We start from the raw sequence: 21,034 nt of genomic DNA on the forward strand, positions 1-21,034 counted from the left end.
GGCACTCAAGTACTTTCTCTCATAGCCCAATTTGCCTCCAATGCAAAGAAGATGGTTACTTACTTTGCCGAATTGTGGTTTTGAGATTGCATACAACAAAGGAAAGGACAATGTGGTTTGTAGATTCGTTATCTACTAGGATATGTGAATATGTGTTCATTGTGCAAGAGATTAATAGGGATTGGATTATGGATATCTAGGAAGAGTATTTGCTTGTTGAGCCTCGAAGGGGGCTACTTTACTACAAGGATAGAGTGTATCCTCTGCCTACTTTAGCATTCAATCGTAAAGTAGCGGAAGAGATGCATTGTTCTCCAAAGGCATAGCTGGCATTTGGGCCTTTTCAGCCCTTTGGTATAGCGAGGAAAAGGAAACACTAAAAAAGATTGTGGAAAGATGTAGCTAGGTATCTAAATGCATGCCATTTCAACTCAACAAAGATCCCACACATAAGGCCGATGGGTTTCTTTAGCATGTACCAAATATGGAAGGACGATAGACTCACATTACCATGGGCCTTTATCATACAAGGAGGGGATGGGAAAGCAGTGATGTGAGAAGGGGATGGGATATCATTTATGTGTTGATGGAAAGGTCGCCAAAGAAATCCCAATTTATGCCTTCAAACATGAAGGATGGAAAGTGTGTTCAAGCTGTGCATGGGATGCCACAAAACTTGTGATGAGTGATATAGATGTTAAAATTTTTAAGTGTATTTTGGAGATCACTTTTTGAAAGTATAGGCACCAACAAGTTCACACCAAGTTCAAAGGTGACTTATATGACATCAATGATGGCAATTGAACTCATGGGAAGTGTGCTCAAGTTGCATGGAATGCGGCTGAAAATTGTGAGCGATAGCAATGTCAAATTATTCATTCTCTGAAGTCGAAAAGGCAAAAATTCTTGTATGGAAAAGTACTTTAAAATTTTGAAAAAGAGAATATTGGACCACTTACACCAGTAATTGGTCTTGTAGATATGTATGATTTTGTGCTATGGGAAGTGAGAGAAGCCTCCAAGCTCCCAATTTCTCCACACCCACTTCTTCTTGAATTCAATGCCACTTGCGCTTTGAATGTCAAGGGGAACCCTAAGATATGAACAAGCTTGTGGGGTACTATGACATGTAGTAGTTATAGGGTAGTTTTGTAAGGCCTTAATTGCACAAAATACAAGCTTGCATTTTTGCCTCATGAAGCCCATGGGAAATTGAAGAGCTACGGGTGCCTTTCTATAGGGGAACAGGCTCCTTCATGCATGGGAAGGCTCGGAGTAAAGTATAGCCAACCATGTACCCTAGGGTTTAACTCCATCTCGCTTGAGAAAAGGGGATCAAACGCGTGCATGAATCTTTATTTGTGGGCTAGTAGACTAGGATCCCGACACGACCAAACCACTTTGGTAACTACCATCTAACTAAAACCACAATCTACAATACTACTTACCATTTTTCACAAACCATTGCCCAATTCCATATGGTATTATAGCAACCCATAGTTTTCTCTCAACCCCTTTTTAACCTTAGCCCACAACCCACTGAATTTATTTTGACCCTTCCCCTTATTATATAATATAAGCCTACCTAGGTATATTTAAATAATTTTGGTGAGGTTTGTTCCAATACCTTCTAAGCCAATGACCTGGAATCTAGGGTAAATCCTACCTTTCAAATTTTTTAAGGACAATGTTAGTTTCCCTAAATTCCCTTGTTTACTAGGTTTTTCAATTCATATACATTAGGATCTCTCTTTCCAAGAGATTCTTGATCATCAGAGTTTCTCATTATTTTATTTATCTTTGACCGAGTCAACTTATCTACATAATTTACTAATTATGGTATACATGCACATAGTATAATTCTTACGTTTGTATTTCTAAAATCAATATTAGGGCCAAATTAAAATTTCCTAATGTTTCAACAAAATATGCCTCAAAATTCCCCATGGCTTTTTCTTTTTTACTATGGGGGTCTTGGTGCAAAATGAAAAATACTTTGATCAATTTCTCTCCTAAAAAATTACTACTTAGAATTTATTGCACATAAACTTTTTTAAAGGTTAGGAGGGATCTTACATAAGATCAAAGAGGTAAGAGCATTTAAGAGACACTCAGGTAAAAAGACATGGAAATACATGTGAATAAAGTGGCAGCATTAGCTTCTTTGTAGTTGGTTTTATGTAAGGAGTGGTGATAGGGCACTCAAGTACTTTCTCTTATAGCCCAATTTTCCTCCAAAGCAAAGAAGATGGTTACTTATTTTGCCGCACTGTGGTTTTGAGATTGCATACAACAAAGGAAAGGACAATGTGGTTTGTAGATTTGTTATCTACTAGGATATGCGGATATGTGTTCATTGTGGCAAGACATTAATCCGGATTAGATTATGGATATCTAGGAGGAGTATTTGCTTGTTGAGCCTCGAGGGGGTAGCCCATGTGGCTCAGAAATTATAGCAAGGGGGTTACTTTACTACAAGGATAGTGTATCCTCTACCTACTTTAGCATTCAATCGAAAAGTATTGGAAGAGATGCATTGTTCTCCAAAGGCATAGCTGGCATTTGGGTGTTTTCAGCCCTTTGGTATAGCGAGGAAAAGGAAACTCTAAAAATGAATGTGGAAAGACGTACCTAGGTATCTAAATGCATGCCATTTCAACTCAACAAAGATCCCACACATAAGCCCGATGGGTTTCTTTAGCCCGTACCAAATTTGGAAGGAAGATAGACTTGCATTACTATGGGCCTTCCTCGTACAAGGAGGGGATGGGAAACCATTGATGTGAGAAGGGGATGGGATATCATTTATATGTTGATGGATAGGTTGCCGAAGATATCCCAATTTATGCTTTCAAACATGAAGTATACAACATCAATAATTGCAATTGAATGCATGGAAATTGTGTTTAAGCTGTGCATGGGATGCCACAAAACTTGTGATGAGTGATATAGATGTTAAAATTTTTAAGTGTATTTTGGAGATCACTTTTTGAAAGTATGGGCCCCAAGTTTACACCAAGTCTAAAGGTGACTTATATGACATCAATGATGGCAATTGAACTCATGGAAACTGTGCTCAAGTCGCATGGAATACGGCTGAAAATTGTGAGTGATAGCAATGTCAAATTATTCATTCTCTTTAAAATTTTGAAAAAGAGAATATTGGACCACTTACACAAGTAATTGGGCTTGTAGATAGGTATGATTTTGTGCTGTAGGAAGTGAGCGAAGCCTCCAAGCTCCCAATTTCTCCGTACCCACTTCTTCTTGAATTCAATGGCACTCACGCTTTGAATGTAGAGGGGAACCCGATGCTAAAGACAAGCTTGTGGGTACTATGACATGTAGGAGCTACAGGGTATTGTTGTAAGGCCTTATTTGCACAAAATAAAAGCTTGCATTTTTGCCTCATGAAGCCCATGGAAAAATGAAGAGCTAGGGGTGCCTTTCTATAGGGGAACACGCTCCTTCATGCATGGGAAGGCTTGGAGTATGGTATAGCCAACCATGTACCCTAAGGGTTAACTCCATCTCGCTTGAGAAAAAAGTGGGTCAAACGCGTGCATGAATCTTAATTTGTCGGCTAGACTAAGGCAAACTCAAGCATCACTTTAGTAAAGTAATAGAATAAGGATCCCAACACCACAAAACCACTTTGGTAAATACCATCTAACCAAAACCACACGCTGGAATACTACTTACCATTTTTTGCAAACCATTGCCCAATTCCATATGGTATTATAGCAACCCATAGTTTTCTCTCAACCCCTTTTTGACCTTAGCCCACTGAATTTATTTTGACCCTTGCCCTTATAATATAATATAAGCCTTAGCCTAGTTATATTTAAGTAATTTTGGTGAGGATTGTTTCAATACAGGTTAGGAGGGATCTTACGTAAGAATACAGAGGCAATAGCATTTGAGAGACACTCAGGTAAAAAGACATGGAAATACATGTCAATAAAGTGGCAACATCAGCTTATTTGTAGTTGGTTTTATGTAAGGAGTGATGATAGGGGACTCAAGTACTTTCTCTCATAGCTCAATTTTCTTCCAAAGCAAAGAAGATGGTTACTTACTTTGTCGAATTATGGTTTTGAGATTGCATACAACAAAGGAAAGGACAATGTGGTTTGTAGGTTTGTTATCTACTAGGATATGTGAATATGTATTCATTGTGGCATGAGATTTATAGGGATTGGATTATGGATATCTAGGAAGAGTGTTTGCTTGTTGATCCTCGAGGGGGCAGCCCATGTGGGTGAGAAATATAGCAAGGGGGCTACATTGCTACAAGGATAGAGTTATATTCTGCCTACTTTAGCATTCAATCTAAAAGTATTGGAATAGAGGCATCGTTCTCCAAAGGCAAAGCTGGCATTTGGGTGTTTTCAGCCCTTTGGTATAGCGAGGAAAAGGAAACACTAAAAACGAATGTGGAAAGATGTACCTAGGTATCTAGATGCATGACATTTCAACTTCACAAAGATCCCAATTTATGCCTTTAAACATGGAGTATACAACATCAATAATGGCATTTGAATTGATGGAAAGTGTGTTCAAGCTATGCATGGGATGCCACAAAACTTGTGATGAGTGATATAGATGTTAAAATTTTTAAGTGTATTTTGGAGATCACTTTTTGAAAGTATGGGCCCCAAGTTCACACCAAGTTCAAAGGTGACTCATATGACATCAATGATGGCAATTGACCTCATGGAAAGTGTGCTCAAGTCACATGGAATGCGGCTGAAAATTGTGAGTAATAGCAATGTCAAATTATTCATTCTCTGAAGATGAAAATGTAAAAGTCCTTGTATGGAAGGGTGCTTTAAAATTTTGAAAAAGAGAATATTGGACCACTTACACCAGTAATTGGGCTTGTAGATAGGTATGATTTTGTGCTCTAGGAAGTGAGAGAAGCCTCCAAGCTCCCAATTTCTCCACACCCACTTCTTCTTGAATTCAATGCCACTTGCGCTTTGAACGTAGAGGGAAACCCGATGATATGGACAAGCTTGTGGGGCATGGAGTATACATCAATAATGGCATTTGAATTGATGGAAAGTGTGTTCAAGCTTTGCATGGGATGCCACAAAACTTGTGATGAGTGATATAGATGTTAAAATTTTTAAGTGTATTTTGGAGATCACTTTTTGAAAGTATGGGCCCCAAGTTCACACCAAGTTCAAAGGTGACTCATATGACATCAATGATGGCAATTGACCTCATGGAAAGTGTGCTCAAGTCGCATGGAATGCGGCTGAAAATTGTGAGCGATAGCAATGTCAAATTATACATTCTCTGAAGATGAAAATGTAAAAGTTCTTGTATGGAAGGGTGCTTTAAAATTTTGAAAAAGAGAATATTGGACCACTTACACCAGTAATTGGGCTTGTAGATAGGTATGATTTTGTGCTGTAGCAAGTGAAAGAAGCCTCCAAGCTCCCAATTTCTCCACACGCACTTCTTCTTGAATTCAATGCCACTTGCGCTTTGAACGTAGAGGGAAACCCGATGATATGGACAAGCTTGTGGGGTACTATGACATGTAGGAGTTACAAGGTATTGTTGTAAGGCCTTAATTGCTCAAAATAAAAGCTTGCACTTTTGCCTCATGAAGCCCATGGGAAAATGAAGAGCTACGCGTGCCTTTCTATAGGGGAACATGCTCCTTCATGCATGGAAAGGCTCGGGTATGGTATAGCCAACCATGTACCCTAAGGGTTAACTCCATCTCCCGTGAGAAAAAGGGGTCAAACGCGTGCATGAATCTTAATTTGTGGGCTAGAGTAATGCGAACTCAGGAATCACGTAGTAAAGTATTAGAATAAGGAACCCGACACCACCAAACCACTCGATGATCAGAGTTTCTTATTATTTTATAGATCTTTGACCAAGTCACCTTATCTGTATAATTTACTAATTATGGTATACATGCACATAGTACAATTCTTACGTTTGTATTTCTAAAATCAATATTAGGGCCAAACTAAAATTTCCTAATATTCCAAAAAAATATGCCTCAAAATTCCCCATGGCTTTTTCTTTTTTATTGTGAGGGTCTTGGTGCAAAACAAAAAATACTTTTATCACTTTCTCTCCTAAAAAATTGCTAGTATTGCACATAAACTTTATTACAGGTTAGGAGGGATCTTACATAAGATCACAGAGGTAATAGCATTTGAGAGACACTCAAGTAAAAACTTATGGAAATACATGTGAATAAAGTGGCAGCATTAGCTTATTTGTAGTTGGTTTTATGTAAGGAGTGATGATAGGGCACTCAAGTACTTTCTCTCATAGCCCAATTTGCCTCCAACGCAAAGAAGATGGTTACTTACTTTGCCGAATTGTGGTTTTGAGATTGCATACAACAAAGGAAAGGACAATGTGGTTTGTAGATTCGTTATCTACTAGGATATGTGAATATGTGTTCATTGTGCAAGAGATTAATAGGGATTGGATTATGGATATCTAGGAAGAGTATTTGCTTGTTGAGCCTCGAAGGGGGCTACTTTACTACAAGGATAGAGTGTATCCTCTGCCTACTTTAGCATTCAATCGTAAAGTAGCGGAAGAGATGCATTGTTCTCCAAAGGCATAGCTGGCATTTGGGCCTTTTCAGCCCTTTGGTATAGCGAGGAAAAGGAAACACTAAAAAAGATTGTGGAAAGATGTAGCTAGGTATCTAAATGCATGCCATTTCAACTCAACAAAGATCCCACACATAAGGCCGATGGGTTTCTTTAGCATGTACCAAATATGGAAGGACGATAGACTCACATTACCATGGGCCTTTATCATACAAGGAGGGGATGGGAAAGCAGTGATGTGAGAAGGGGATGGGATATCATTTATGTGTTGATGGAAAGGTCGCCAAAGAAATCCCAATTTATGCCTTCAAACATGAAGGATGGAAAGTGTGTTCAAGCTGTGCATGGGATGCCACAAAACTTGTGATGAGTGATATAGATGTTAAAATTTTTAAGTGTATTTTGGAGATCACTTTTTGAAAGTATAGGCACCAACAAGTTCACACCAAGTTCAAAGGTGACTTATATGACATCAATGATGGCAATTGAACTCATGGGAAGTGTGCTCAAGTTGCATGGAATGCGGCTGAAAATTGTGAGCGATAGCAATGTCAAATTATTCATTCTCTGAAGTCGAAAAGGCAAAAATTCTTGTATGGAAAAGTACTTTAAAATTTTGAAAAAGAGAATATTGGACCACTTACACCAGTAATTGGTCTTGTAGATATGTATGATTTTGTGCTATGGGAAGTGAGAGAAGCCTCCAAGCTCCCAATTTCTCCACACCCACTTCTTCTTGAATTCAATGCCACTTGCGCTTTGAATGTCAAGGGGAACCCTAAGATATGAACAAGCTTGTGGGGTACTATGACATGTAGTAGTTATAGGGTAGTTTTGTAAGGCCTTAATTGCACAAAATACAAGCTTGCATTTTTGCCTCATGAAGCCCATGGGAGATTGAAGAGCTACGGGTGCCTTTCTATAGGGGAACAGGCTCCTTCATGCATGGGAAGGCTCGGAGTATGGTATAGCCAACCATGTACACTAGGGTTTAACTCCATCTCGCTTGAGAAAAGGGGATCAAGCGCGTGCATGAATCTTTATTTGTGGGCTAGTAGACTAGGATCCCGACACGACCAAACCACTTTGGTAACTACCATCTAACTAAAACCACAATCTACAATACTACTTACCATTTTTCACAAACCATTGCCCAATTCCATATGGTATTATAGCAACCCATAGTTTTCTCTCAACCCCTTTTTAACCTTAGCCCACAACCCACTGAATTTATTTTGACCCTTCCCCTTATTATATAATATAAGCCTACCTAGGTATATTTAAATAATTTTGGTGAGGTTTGTTCCAATACCTTCTAAGCCAATGACCTGGAATCTAGGGTAAATCCTACCTTTCAAATTTTTTAAGGACAATGTTAGTTTCCCTAAATTCCCTTGTTTACTAGGTTTTTCAATTCATATACGTTAGGATCTCTCTTTCCAAGAGATTCTTGATCATCAGAGTTTCTCATTATTTTATTTATCTTTGACCGAATCAACTTATCTACATAATTTACTAATTATGGTATACATGCACATAGTATAATTCTTACGTTTGTATTTCTAAAATCAATATTAGGGCCAAATTAAAATTTCCTAATGTTTCAACAAAATATGCCTCAAAATTCCCCATGGCTTTTTCTTTTTTACTATGGGGGTCTTGGTGCAAAATGAAAAATACTTTGATCAATTTCTCTCCTAAAAAATGACTACTTGGAATTTATTGCACATAAACTTTTTTAAAGGTTAGGAGGGATCTTACATAAGATCAAAGAGGTAAGAGCATTTAAGAGACACTCAGGTAAAAAGACATGGAAATACATGTGAATAAAGTGGCAGCATTAGCTTCTTTGTAGTTGGTTTTATGTAAGGAGTGGTGATAGGGCACTCAAGTACTTTCTCTTATAGCCCAATTTTCCTCCAAAGCAAAGAAGATGGTTACTTATTTTGCCGCACTGTGGTTTTGAGATTGCATACAACAAAGGAAAGGACAATGTGGTTTGTAGATTTGTTATCTACTAGGATATGCGGATATGTGTTCATTGTGGCAAGACATTAATCCGGATTAGATTATGGATATCTAGGAGGAGTATTTGCTTGTTGAGCCTCGAGGGGGTAGCCCATGTGGCTCAGAAATTATAGCAAGGGGGTTACTTTACTACAAGGATAGTGTATCCTCTACCTACTTTAGCATTCAATCGAAAAGTATTGGAAGAGATGCATTGTTCTCCAAAGGCATAGCTGGCATTTGGGTGTTTTCAGCCCTTTGGTATAGCGAGGAAAAGGAAACTCTAAAAATGAATGTGGAAAGACGTACCTAGGTATCTAAATGCACGCCATTTCAACTCAACAAAGATCCCACACATAAGCCCGATGGGTTTCTTTAGCCCGTACCAAATTTGGAAGGAAGATAGACTTGCATTACTATGGGCCTTCCTCGTACAAGGAGGGGATGGGAAACCATTGATGTGAGAAGGGGATGGGATATCATTTATATGCTGATGGATAGGTTGCCGAAGATATCCCAATTTATGCTTTCAAACATGAAGTATACAACATCAATAATTGCAATTGAATGCATGGAAATTGTGTTTAAGCTGTGCATGGGATGCCACAAAACTTGTGATGAGTGATATAGATGTTAAAATTTTTAAGTGTATTTTGGAGATCACTTTTTGAAAGTATGGGCCCCAAGTTTACACCAAGTCTAAAGGTGAATTATATGACATCAATGATGGCAATTGAACTCATGGAAACTGTGCTCAAGTCGCATGGAATACGGCTGAAAATTGTGTGATAGCAATGTCAAATTATTCATTCTCTGAAGTGGAAAAGGTAAAAAATCTTGTATGGAAGGGTACTTTAAAATTTTGAAAAAGAGAATATTGGACCACTTACACAAGTAATTGGGCTTGTAGATAGGTATGATTTTGTGCTGTAGGAAGTGAGCGAAGCCTCCAAGCTCCCAATTTCTCCGCACCCACTTCTTCTTGAATTCAATGGCACTCACGCTTTGAATGTAGAGGGGAACCCGATGCTAAAGACAAGCTTTGTGGGGTACCATGACATGTAGGAGCTACAGGGTATTGTTGTAAGGCCTTATTTGCACAAAATAAAAGCTTGCATTTTTGCCTCATGAAGCCCATGGAAAAATGAAGAGCTAGGGGTGCCTTTCTATAGGGGAACACGCTCCTTCATGCATGGGAAGGCTTGGAGTATGGTATAGCCAACCATGTACCCTAAGGGTTAACTCCATCTCGCTTGAGAAAAAAGTGGGTCAAACACGTGCATGAATCTTAATTTGTCGGCTAGACTAAGGCAAACTCAAGCATCACTTTAGTAAAGTAATAGAATAAGGAGCCCAACACCACCAAACCACTTTGGTAAATACCATCTAACCAAAACCACACGCTGGAATACTACTTACCATTTTTCGCAAACCATTGCCCAATTCCATATGGTATTATAGCAACCCATAGTTTTCTCTCAACCCCTTTTTGACCTTAGCCCACTGAATTTATTTTGACCCTTGCACTTATAATATAATATAAGCCTTAGCCTAGTTATATTTAAGAAGTTTTGGTGAGGATTGTTTCAATACAGGTTAGGAGGGATCTTACGTAAGAATACAGAGGCAATAGCATTTGAGAGACACTCAGGTAAAAAGACATGGAAATACATGTCAATAAAGTGGGCAACATCAGCTTATTTGTAGTTGGTTTTATGTAAGGAGTGATGATAGGGGACTCAAGTACTTTCTCTCATAGCCCGATTTTCTTCCAAAGCAAAGAAGATGGTTACTTACTTTGTCGAATTATGGTTTTGAGATTGCATACAACAAAGGAAAGGACAATGTGGTTTGTAGGTTCGTTATCTACTAGGATATGTGAATATGTGTTCATTGTGGTGGCAAGAGATTTATAGGGATTGGATTATGGATATCTAGGAGGAGTGTTTGCTTGTTGATCCTCGAGGGGGCAGCCCATGTGGGTGAGAAATATAGCAAGGGGGCTACATTGCTACAAGGATAGAGTTATATTCTGCCTACTTTAGCATTCAATCTAAAAGTATTGGAACAGAGGCATCGTTCTCCAAAGGCAAAGCTGGCATTTGGGTGTTTTCAGCCCTTTGGTATAGCGAGGAAAAGGAAACACTAAAAACGAATGTGGAAAGATGTACCTAGGTATCTAGATGCATGACATTTCAACTTCACAAAGATCCCAATTTATGCCTTTAAACATGGAGTATACAACATCAATAATGGCATTTGAATTGATGGAAAGTGTGTTCAAGCTATGCATGGGATGCCACAAAACTTGTGATGAGTGATATAGATGTTAAAATTTTTAAGTGTATTTTGGAGATCACTTTTTGAAAGTATGGGCCCCAAGTTCACACCAAGTTCAAAGGTGACTCATATGACATCAATGATGGCAATTGACCTCATGGAAAGTGTGCTCAAGTCACATGGAATGCGGCTGAAAATTGTGAGCGATAGCAATGTCAAATTATTCATTCTCTGAAGATGAAAATGTAAAAGTCCTTGTATGGAAGGGTGCTTTAAAATTTTGAAAAAGAGAATATTGGACCACTTACACCAGTAATTGGGCTTGTAGATAGGTATGATTTTGTGCTCTAGGAAGTGAGAGAAGCCTCCAAGCTCCCAATTTCTCCACACCCACTTCTTCTTGAATTCAATGCCACTTGCGCTTTGAACGTAGAGGGAAACCCGATGATATGGACAAGCTTGTGGGACATGGAGTATACATCAATAATGGCATTTGAATTGATGGAAAGTGTGTTCAAGCTTTGCATGGGATGCCACAAAACTTGTGATGAGTGATATAGATGTTAAAAATTTTAAGTGTATTTTGGAGATCACTTTTTGAAAGTATGGGCCCCAAGTTCACACCAAGTTCAAAGGTGACTCATATGACATCAATGATGGCAATTGACCTCATGGAAAGTGTGCTCAAGTCGCATGGAATGTGGCTGAAAATTGTGAGCGATAGCAATGTCAAATTATTCATTCTCTGAAGATGAAAATGTAAAAGTTCTTGTATGGAAGGGTGCTTTAAAATTTTGAAAAAGAGAATATTGGACCACTTACACGAGTAATTGGGCTTGTAGATAGGTATGATTTTGTGCTGTAGCAAGTGAGAGAAGCCTCCAAGCTCCCAATTTCTCCACACGCACTTCTTCTTGAATTCAATGCCACTTGCGCTTTGAACGTAGAGGGAAACCCGATGATATGGACAAGCTTGTGGGGTACTATGACATGTAGGAGTTACAAGGTATTGTTGTAAGGCCTTAATTGCTCAAAATAAAAGCTTGCACTTTTGCCTCATGAAGCCCATGGGAAAATGAAGAGCTACGCGTGCCTTTCTATAGGGGAACATGCTCCTTCATGCATGGAAAGGCTCGGGTATGGTATAGCCAACCATGTACCCTAAGGGTTAACTCCATCTCCCGTGAGAAAAAGGGGTCAAACGCGTGCATGAATCTTAATTTGTGGGCTAGAGTAATGCGAACTCAGGAATCGCGTAGTAAAGTATTAGAATAAGGAACCCGACACCACCAAACCACTCGATGATCAGAGTTTCTTATTATTTTATAGATCTTTGACCAAGTCAACTTATCTGTATAATTTACTAATTATGGTATACATGCACATAGTACAATTCTTACGTTTGTATTTCTAAAATCAATATTAGGGCCAAACTAAAATTTCCTAATGTTCCAAAAAAATATGCCTCAAAATTCCCCATGGCTTTTTCTTTTTTATTGTGAGGGTCTTGGTGCAAAACAAAAAATACTTTTATCACTTTCTCTCCTAAAAAATTACTAGTTGGGATTTATTGCACATAAACTTTATTATAGGTTAGGAGGGATCTTACATAAGATCACAGAGGTAATAGCATTTAAGAGACACTCAAGTAAAAACTTATGGAAATACATGTGAATAAAGTGGCAGCATTAGCTTATTTGTAGTTGGTTTTATGTAAGGAGTGATGATAGGGCACTCAAGTACTTTCTCTCATAGCCCAATTTGCCTCCAATGCAAAGAAGATGGTTACTTACTTTGCCGAATTGTGGTTTTGAGATTGCATACAACAAAGGAAAGGACAATGTGGTTTGTAGATTCGTTATCTACTAGGATATGTGAATATGTGTTCATTGTGCAAGAGATTAATAGGGATTGGATTATGGATATCTAGGAAGAGTATTTGCTTGTTGAGCCTCGAAGGGGGCTACTTTACTACAAGGATAGAGTGTATCCTCTGCCTACTTTAGCATTCAATCGTAAAGTAGCGGAAGAGATGCATTGTTCTCCAAAGGCATAGCTGGCATTTGGGCCTTTTCAGCCCTTTGGTATAGCGAGGAAAAGGAAACACTAAAAAAGATTGTGGAAAGATGTAGCTAGGTATCTAAATGCATGCCATTTCAACTCAACAAAGATCCCACACATAAGGCCGATGGGTTTCTTTAGCATGTACCAAATATGGAAGGACGATAGACTCACATTACCATGGGCCTTTATCATACAAGGAGGGGATGGGAAAGCAGTGATGTGAGAAGGGGATGGGATATCATTTATGTGTTGATGGAAAGGTCGCCAAAGAAATCCCAATTTATGCCTTCAAACATGAAGGATGGAAAGTGTGTTCAAGCTGTGCATGGGATGCCACAAAACTTGTGATGAGTGATATAGATGTTAAAATTTTTAAGTGTATTTTGGAGATCACTTTTTGAAAGTATAGGCACCAAGTTCACACCAAGTTCAAAGGTGACTTATATGACATCAATGATGGCAATTGAACTCATGGGAAGTGTGCTCAAGTTGCATGGAATGCGGCTGAAAATTGTGAGCGATAGTAATGTCAAATTATTCATTCTCTCAAGTCAAAAAGGCAAAAATTCTTGTATGGAAAAGTACTTTAAAATTTTGAAAAAGAGAATATTGGACCACTTACACCAGTAATTAGTCTTGTAGATATGTATGATTTTGTGCTATGGGAAGTGAGAGAAGCCTCCAAGCTCCCAATTTCTCCACACCCACTTCTTCTTGAATTCAATGCCACTTGCGCTTTGAATGTCAAGGGGAACCCTATGATATGAACAAGCTTGTGGGGTACTATGACATGTAGTAGTTACAGGGTAGTTTTGTAAGGCCTTAATTGCACAAAATACAAGCTTGCATTTTTGCCTCATGAAGCCCATGGGAAATTGAAGAGCTACGGGTGCCTTTCTATAGGGGAACAGGCTCCTTCATGCATGGGAAGGATCGGAGTATGGTATAGCCAACCATGTACCCTAGGGTTTAACTCCATCTCGCTTGAGAAAAGGGGATCAAACGCGTGCATGAATCTTTATTTGTGGGCTAGTAGACTAGGATCCCGACACGACCAAACCACTTTGGTAACTACCATCTAACCAAAACCACAATCTACAATACTACTTACCATTTTTCACAAACCATTGCCCAATTCCATATGGTATTATAGCAACCCATAGTTTTCTCTCAACCCCTTTTTAACCTTAGCCCACAACCCACTGAATTTATTTTGACCCTTCCCCTTATTATATAATATAAGCCTACCTAGGTATATTTAAATAATTTTGGTGAGGTTTGTTCCAATACCTTCTAAGCCAATGACCTGGAATCTAGGGTAAATCCTACCTTTCAAATTTTTTAAGGACAATGTTAGTTTCCCTAAATTCCCTTGTTTACTAGGTTTTTCAATTCATATACGTTAGGATCTCTCTTTCCAAGAGATTCTTGATCATCAGAGTTTCTCTTTATTTTATTTATCTTTGACCGAGTCAACTTATCTACGTAATTTACTAATTATGGTATACATGCACATAGTATAATTCTTACGTTTGTATTTCTAAAATCAATATTAGGGCCAAATTAAAATTTCCTAATGTTTCAACAAAATATGCCTCAAAATTCCCCATGGCTTTTTCTTTTTTACTATGGGGGTCTTGGTGCAAAATGAAAAATACTTTGATCAATTTCTCTCCTAAAAAATTACTACTTGGAATTTATTGCACATAAACTTTTTTAAAGGTTAAGAGGGATCTTACATAAGATCAAAGAGGTAAGAGCATTTAAGAGACACTCAGGTAAAAAGACATGGAAATACATGTGAATAAAGTGGCAGCATTAGCTTCTTTGTAGTTGGTTTTATGTAAGGAGTGGTGATAGGGCACTCAAGTACTTTCTCTTATAGCCCAATTTTCCTCCAAAGCAAAGAAGATGGTTACTTATTTTGCCACATTGTGGTTTTGAGATTGCATACAACAAAGGAAAGGACAATGTGGTTTGTAGATTTGTTATCTACTAGGATATGCGGATATGTGTTCATTGTGGCAAGACATTAATCCGGATTAGATTATGGATATCTAGGAGGAGTATTTGCTTGTTGAGCCTCGAGGGGGTAGCCCATGTGGCTCAGAAATTATAGCAAGGGGGTTACTTTACTACAAGGATAGTGTATCCTCTACCTACTTTAGCATTCAATCGAAAAGTATTGGAAGAGATGCATTGTTCTCCAAAGGCATAGCTGGCATTTGGGTGTTTTCAGCCCTTTGGTATAGCGAGGAAAAGGAAACTCTAAAAATGAATGTGGAAAGACGTACCTAGGTATCTAAATGCACGCCATTTCAACTCAACAAAGATCCCACACATAAGCCCGATGGGTTTCTTTAGCCCGTACCAAATTTGGAAGGAAGATAGACTTGCATTACTATGGGCCTTCCTCGTACAAGGAGGGGATGGGAAACCATTGATGTGAGAAGGGGATGGGATATCATTTATATGCTGATGGATAGGTTGCCGAAGATATCCCAATTTATGCTTTCAAACATGAAGTATACAACATCAATAATTGCAATTGAATGCATGGAAATTGTGTTTAAGCTGTGCATGGGATGCCACAAAACTTGTGATGAGTGATATAGATGTTAAAATTTTTAAGTGTATTTTGGAGATCACTTTTTGAAAGTATGGGCCCCAAGTTTACACCAAGTCTAAAGGTGAATTATATGACATCAATGATGGCAATTGAACTCATGGAAACTGTGCTCAAGTCGCATGGAATACGGCTGAAAATTGTGAGTGATAGCAATGTCAAATTATTCATTCTCTGAAGTGGAAAAGGTAAAAAATCTTGTATGGAAGGGTACTTTAAAATTTTGAAAAAGAGAATATTGGACCACTTACACAAGTAATTGGGCTTGTAGATAGGTATGATTTTGTGCTGTAGGAAGTGAGCGAAGCCTCCAAGCTCCCAATTTCTCCGCACCCACTTCTTCTTGAATTCAATGGCACTCACGCTTTGAATGTAGAGGGGAACCCGATGCTAAAGACAAGCTTTGTGGGTACTATGACATGTAGGAGCTACAGGGTATTGTTGTAAGGCCTTATTTGCACAAAATAAAAGCTTGCATTTTTGCCTCATGAAGCCCATGGAAAAATGAAGAGCTAGGGGTGCCTTTCTATAGGGGAACACGCTCCTTCATGCATGGGAAGGCTTGGAGTATGGTATAGCCAACCATGTACCCTAAGGGTTAACTCCATCTCGCTTGAGAAAAAAGTGGGTCAAACGCGTGCATGAATCTTAATTTGTCGGCTAGACTAAGGCAAACTCAAGCATCACTTTAGTAAAGTAATAGAATAAGGAGCCCAACACCACCAAACCACTTTGGTAACTACCGTCTAACCAAAACCACACGCTGGAATACTACTTACCATTTTTCGCAAACCATTGCCCAATTCCATATGGTATTATAGCAACCCATAGTTTTCTCTCAACCCCTTTTTGACCTTAGCCCACTGAATTTATTTTGACCCTTGCCCTTATAATATAATATAAGCCTTAGCCTAGTTATATTTAAGAAATTTTGGTGAGGATTGTTTCAATACAGGTTAGGAGGGATCTTACGTAAGAATACAGAGGCAATAGCATTTGAGAGACACTCAGGTAAAAAGACATGGAAATACATGTCAATAAAGTGGGCAACATCAGCTTATTTGTAGTTGGTTTTATGTAAGGAGTGATGATAGGGGACTCAAGTACTTTCTCTCATAGCCCAATTTTCTTCCAAAGCAAAGAAGATGGTTACTTACTTTGTCGAATTATGGTTTTGAGATTGCATACAACAAAGGAAAGGACAATGTGGTTTGTAGGTTCGTTATCTACTAGGATATGTGAATATGTGTTCATTGTGGTGGCAAGAGATTTATAGGGATTGGATTATGGATATCTAGGAGGAGTGTTTGCTTGTTGATCCTCGAGGGGGCAGCCCATGTGGGTGAGAAATATAGCAAGGGGGCTACATTGCTACAAGGATAGAGTTATATTCTGCCTACTTTAGCATTCAATCTAAAAGTATTGGAACAGAGGCATCGTTCTCCAAAGGCAAAGCTGGCATTTGGGTGTTTTCAGCCCTTTGGTATAGCGAGGAAAAGGAAACACTAAAAACGAATGTGGAAAGATGTACCTAGGTATCTAGATGCATGACATTTCAACTTCACAAAGATCCCAATTTATGCCTTTAAACATGGAGTATACAACATCAATAATGGCATTTGAATTGATGGAAAGTGTGTTCAAGCTATGCATGGGATGCCACAAAACTTGTGATGAGTGATATAGATGTTAAAATTTTTAAGTGTATTTTGGAGATCACTTTTTGAAAGTATGGGCCCCAAGTTCACACCAAGTTCAAAGGTGACTCATATGACATCAATGATGGCAATTGACCTCATGGAAAGTGTGCTCAAGTCACATGGAATGCGGCTGAAAATTGTGAGCGATAGCAATGTCAAATTATTCATTCTCTGAAGATGAAAATGTAAAAGTCCTTGTATGGAAGGGTGCTTTAAAATTTTGAAAAAGAGAATATTGGACCACTTACACCAGTAATTGGGCTTGTAGATAGGTATGATTTTGTGCTCTAGGAAGTGAGAGAAGCCTCCAAGCTCCCAATTTCTCCACACCCACTTCTTCTTGAATTCAATGCCACTTGCGCTTTGAACGTAGAGGGAAACCCGATGATATGGACAAGCTTGTGGGACATGGAGTATACATCAATAATGGCATTTGAATTGATGGAAAGTGTGTTCAAGCTTTGCATGGGATGCCACAAAACTTGTGATGAGTGATATAGATGTTAAAAATTTTAAGTGTATTTTGGAGATCACTTTTTGAAAGTATGGGCCCCAAGTTCACACCAAGTTCAAAGGTGACTCATATGACATCAATGATGGCAATTGACCTCATGGAAAGTGTGCTCAAGTCGCATGGAATGTGGCTGAAAATTGTGAGCGATAGCAATGTCAAATTATTCATTCTCTGAAGATGAAAATGTAAAAGTTCTTGTATGGAAGGGTGCTTTAAAATTTTGAAAAAGAGAATATTGGACCACTTACACCAGTAATTGGGCTTGTAGATAGGTATGATTTTGTGCTGTAGCAAGTGAGAGAAGCCTCCAAGCTCCCAATTTCTCCACACGCACTTCTTCTTGAATTCAATGCCACTTGCGCTTTGAACGTAGAGGGAAACCCGATGATATGGACAAGCTTGTGGGGTACTATGACATGTAGGAGTTACAAGGTATTGTTGTAAGGCCTTAATTGCTCAAAATAAAAGCTTGCACTTTTGCCTCATGAAGCCCATGGGAAAATGAAGAGCTACGCGTGCCTTTCTATAGGGGAACATGCTCCTTCATGCATGGAAAGGCTCGGGTATGGTATAGCCAACCATGTACCCTAAGGGTTAACTCCATCTCCCGTGAGAAAAAGGGGTCAAACGCGTGCATGAATCTTAATTTGTGGGCTAGAGTAATGCGAACTCAGGAATCGCGTAGTAAAGTATTAGAATAAGGAACCCGACACCACCAAACCACTCGATGATCAGAGTTTCTTATTATTTTATAGATCTTTGACCAAGTCAACTTATCTGTATAATTTACTAATTATGGTATACATGCACATAGTACAATTCTTACGTTTGTATTTCTAAAATCAATATTAGGGCCAAACTAAAATTTCCTAATGTTCCAAAAAAATATGCCTCAAAATTCCCCATGGCTTTTTCTTTTTTATTGTGAGGGTCTTGGTGCAAAACAAAAAATACTTTTATCACTTTCTCTCCTAAAAAATTACTAGTTGGGATTTATTGCACATAAACTTTATTATAGGTTAGGAGGGATCTTACATAAGATCACAGAGGTAATAGCATTTAAGAGACACTCAAGTAAAAACTTATGGAAATACATGTGAATAAAGTGGCAGCATTAGCTTATTTGTAGTTGGTTTTATGTAAGGAGTGATGATAGGTCACTCAAGTACTTTCTCTCATAGCCCAATTTGCCTCCAATGCAAAGAAGATGGTTACTTACTTTGCCGAATTGTGGTTTTGAGATTGCATACAACAAAGGAAAGGACAATGTGGTTTGTAGATTCGTTATCTACTAGGATATGTGAATATGTGTTCATTGTGCAAGAGATTAATAGGGATTGGATTATGGATATCTAGGAAGAGTATTTGCTTGTTGAGCCTCGAAGGGGGCTACTTTACTACAAGGATAGAGTGTATCCTCTGCCTACTTTAGCATTCAATCGTAAAGTAGCAGAAGAGATGCATTGTTCTCCAAAGGCATAGCTGGCATTTGGGCCTTTTCAGCCCTTTGGTATAGCGAGGAAAAGGAAACACTAAAAAAGATTGTGGAAAGATGTAGCTAGGTATCTAAATGCATGCCATTTCAACTCAACAAAGATCCCACACATAAGGCCGATGGGTTTCTTTAGCATGTACCAAATATGGAAGGACGATAGACTCACATTACCATGGGCCTTTATCATACAAGGAGGGGATGGGAAAGCAGTGATGTGAGAAGGGGATGGGATATCATTTATGTGTTGATGGAAAGGTCGCCAAAGAAATCCCAATTTATGCCTTCAAACATGAAGGATGGAAAGTGTGTTCAAGCTGTGCATGGGATGCCACAAAACTTGTGATGAGTGATATAGATGTTAAAATTTTTAAGTGTATTTTGGAGATCACTTTTTGAAAGTATAGGCACCAAGTTCACACCAAGTTCAAAGGTGACTTATATGACATCAATGATGGCAATTGAACTCATGGGAAGTGTGCTCAAGTTGCATGGAATGCGGCTGAAAATTGTGAGCGATAGTAATGTCAAATTATTCATTCTCTCAAGTCAAAAAGGCAAAAATTCTTGTATGGAAAAGTACTTTAAAATTTTGAAAAAGAGAATATTGGACCACTTACACCAGTAATTAGTCTTGTAGATATGTATGATTTTGTGCTATGGGAAGTGAGAGAAGCCTCCAAGCTCCCAATTTCTCCACACCCACTTCTTCTTGAATTCAATGCCACTTGCGCTTTGAATGTCAAGGGGAACCCTATGATATGAACAAGCTTGTGGGGTACTATGACATGTAGTAGTTACAGGGTAGTTTTGTAAGGCCTTAATTGCACAAAATACAAGCTTGCATTTTTGCCTCATGAAGCCCATGGGAAATTGAAGAGCTACGGGTGCCTTTCTATAGGGGAACAGGCTCCTTCATGCATGGGAAGGATCGGAGTATGGTATAGCCAACCATGTACCCTAGGGTTTAACTCCATCTCGCTTGAGAAAAGGGGATCAAACGCGTGCATGAATCTTTATTTGTGGGCTAGTAGACTAGGATCCCGACACGACCAAACCACTTTGGTAACTACCATCTAACCAAAACCACAATCTACAATACTACTTACCATTTTTCACAAACCATTGCCCAATTCCATATGGTATTATAGCAACCCATAGTTTTCTCTCAACCCCTTTTTAACCTTAGCCCACAACCCACTGAATTTATTTTGACCCTTCCCCTTATTATATAATATAAGCCTACCTAGGTATATTTAAATAATTTTGGTGAGGTTTGTTCCAATACCTTCTAAGCCAATGACCTGGAATCTAGGGTAAATCCTACCTTTCAAATTTTTTAAGGACAATGTTAGTTTCCCTAAATTCCCTTGTTTACTAGGTTTTTCAATTCATATACGTTAGGATCTCTCTTTCCAAGAGATTCTTGATCATCAGAGTTTCTCTTTATTTTATTTATCTTTGACCGAGTCAACTTATCTACATAATTTACTAATTATGGTATACATGCACATAGTATAATTCTTACGTTTGTATTTCTAAAATCAATATTAGGGCCAAATTAAAATTTCCTAATGTTTCAACAAAATATGCCTCAAAATTCCCCATGGCTTTTTCTTTTTTACTATGGGGGTCTTGGTGCAAAATGAAAAATACTTTGATCAATTTCTCTCCTAAAAAATTACTACTTGGAATTTATTGCACATAAACTTTTTTAAAGGTTAGGAGGGATCTTACATAAGATCAAAGAGGTAA

This window comes from Cibotium barometz, chromosome 21 (assembly GCF_041138505.1).
Source record: "Cibotium barometz isolate CiBa-2024 chromosome 21, ASM4113850v1, whole genome shotgun sequence".
Classification (NCBI taxonomy): Eukaryota; Viridiplantae; Streptophyta; class Polypodiopsida; order Cyatheales; family Cibotiaceae; genus Cibotium; species Cibotium barometz.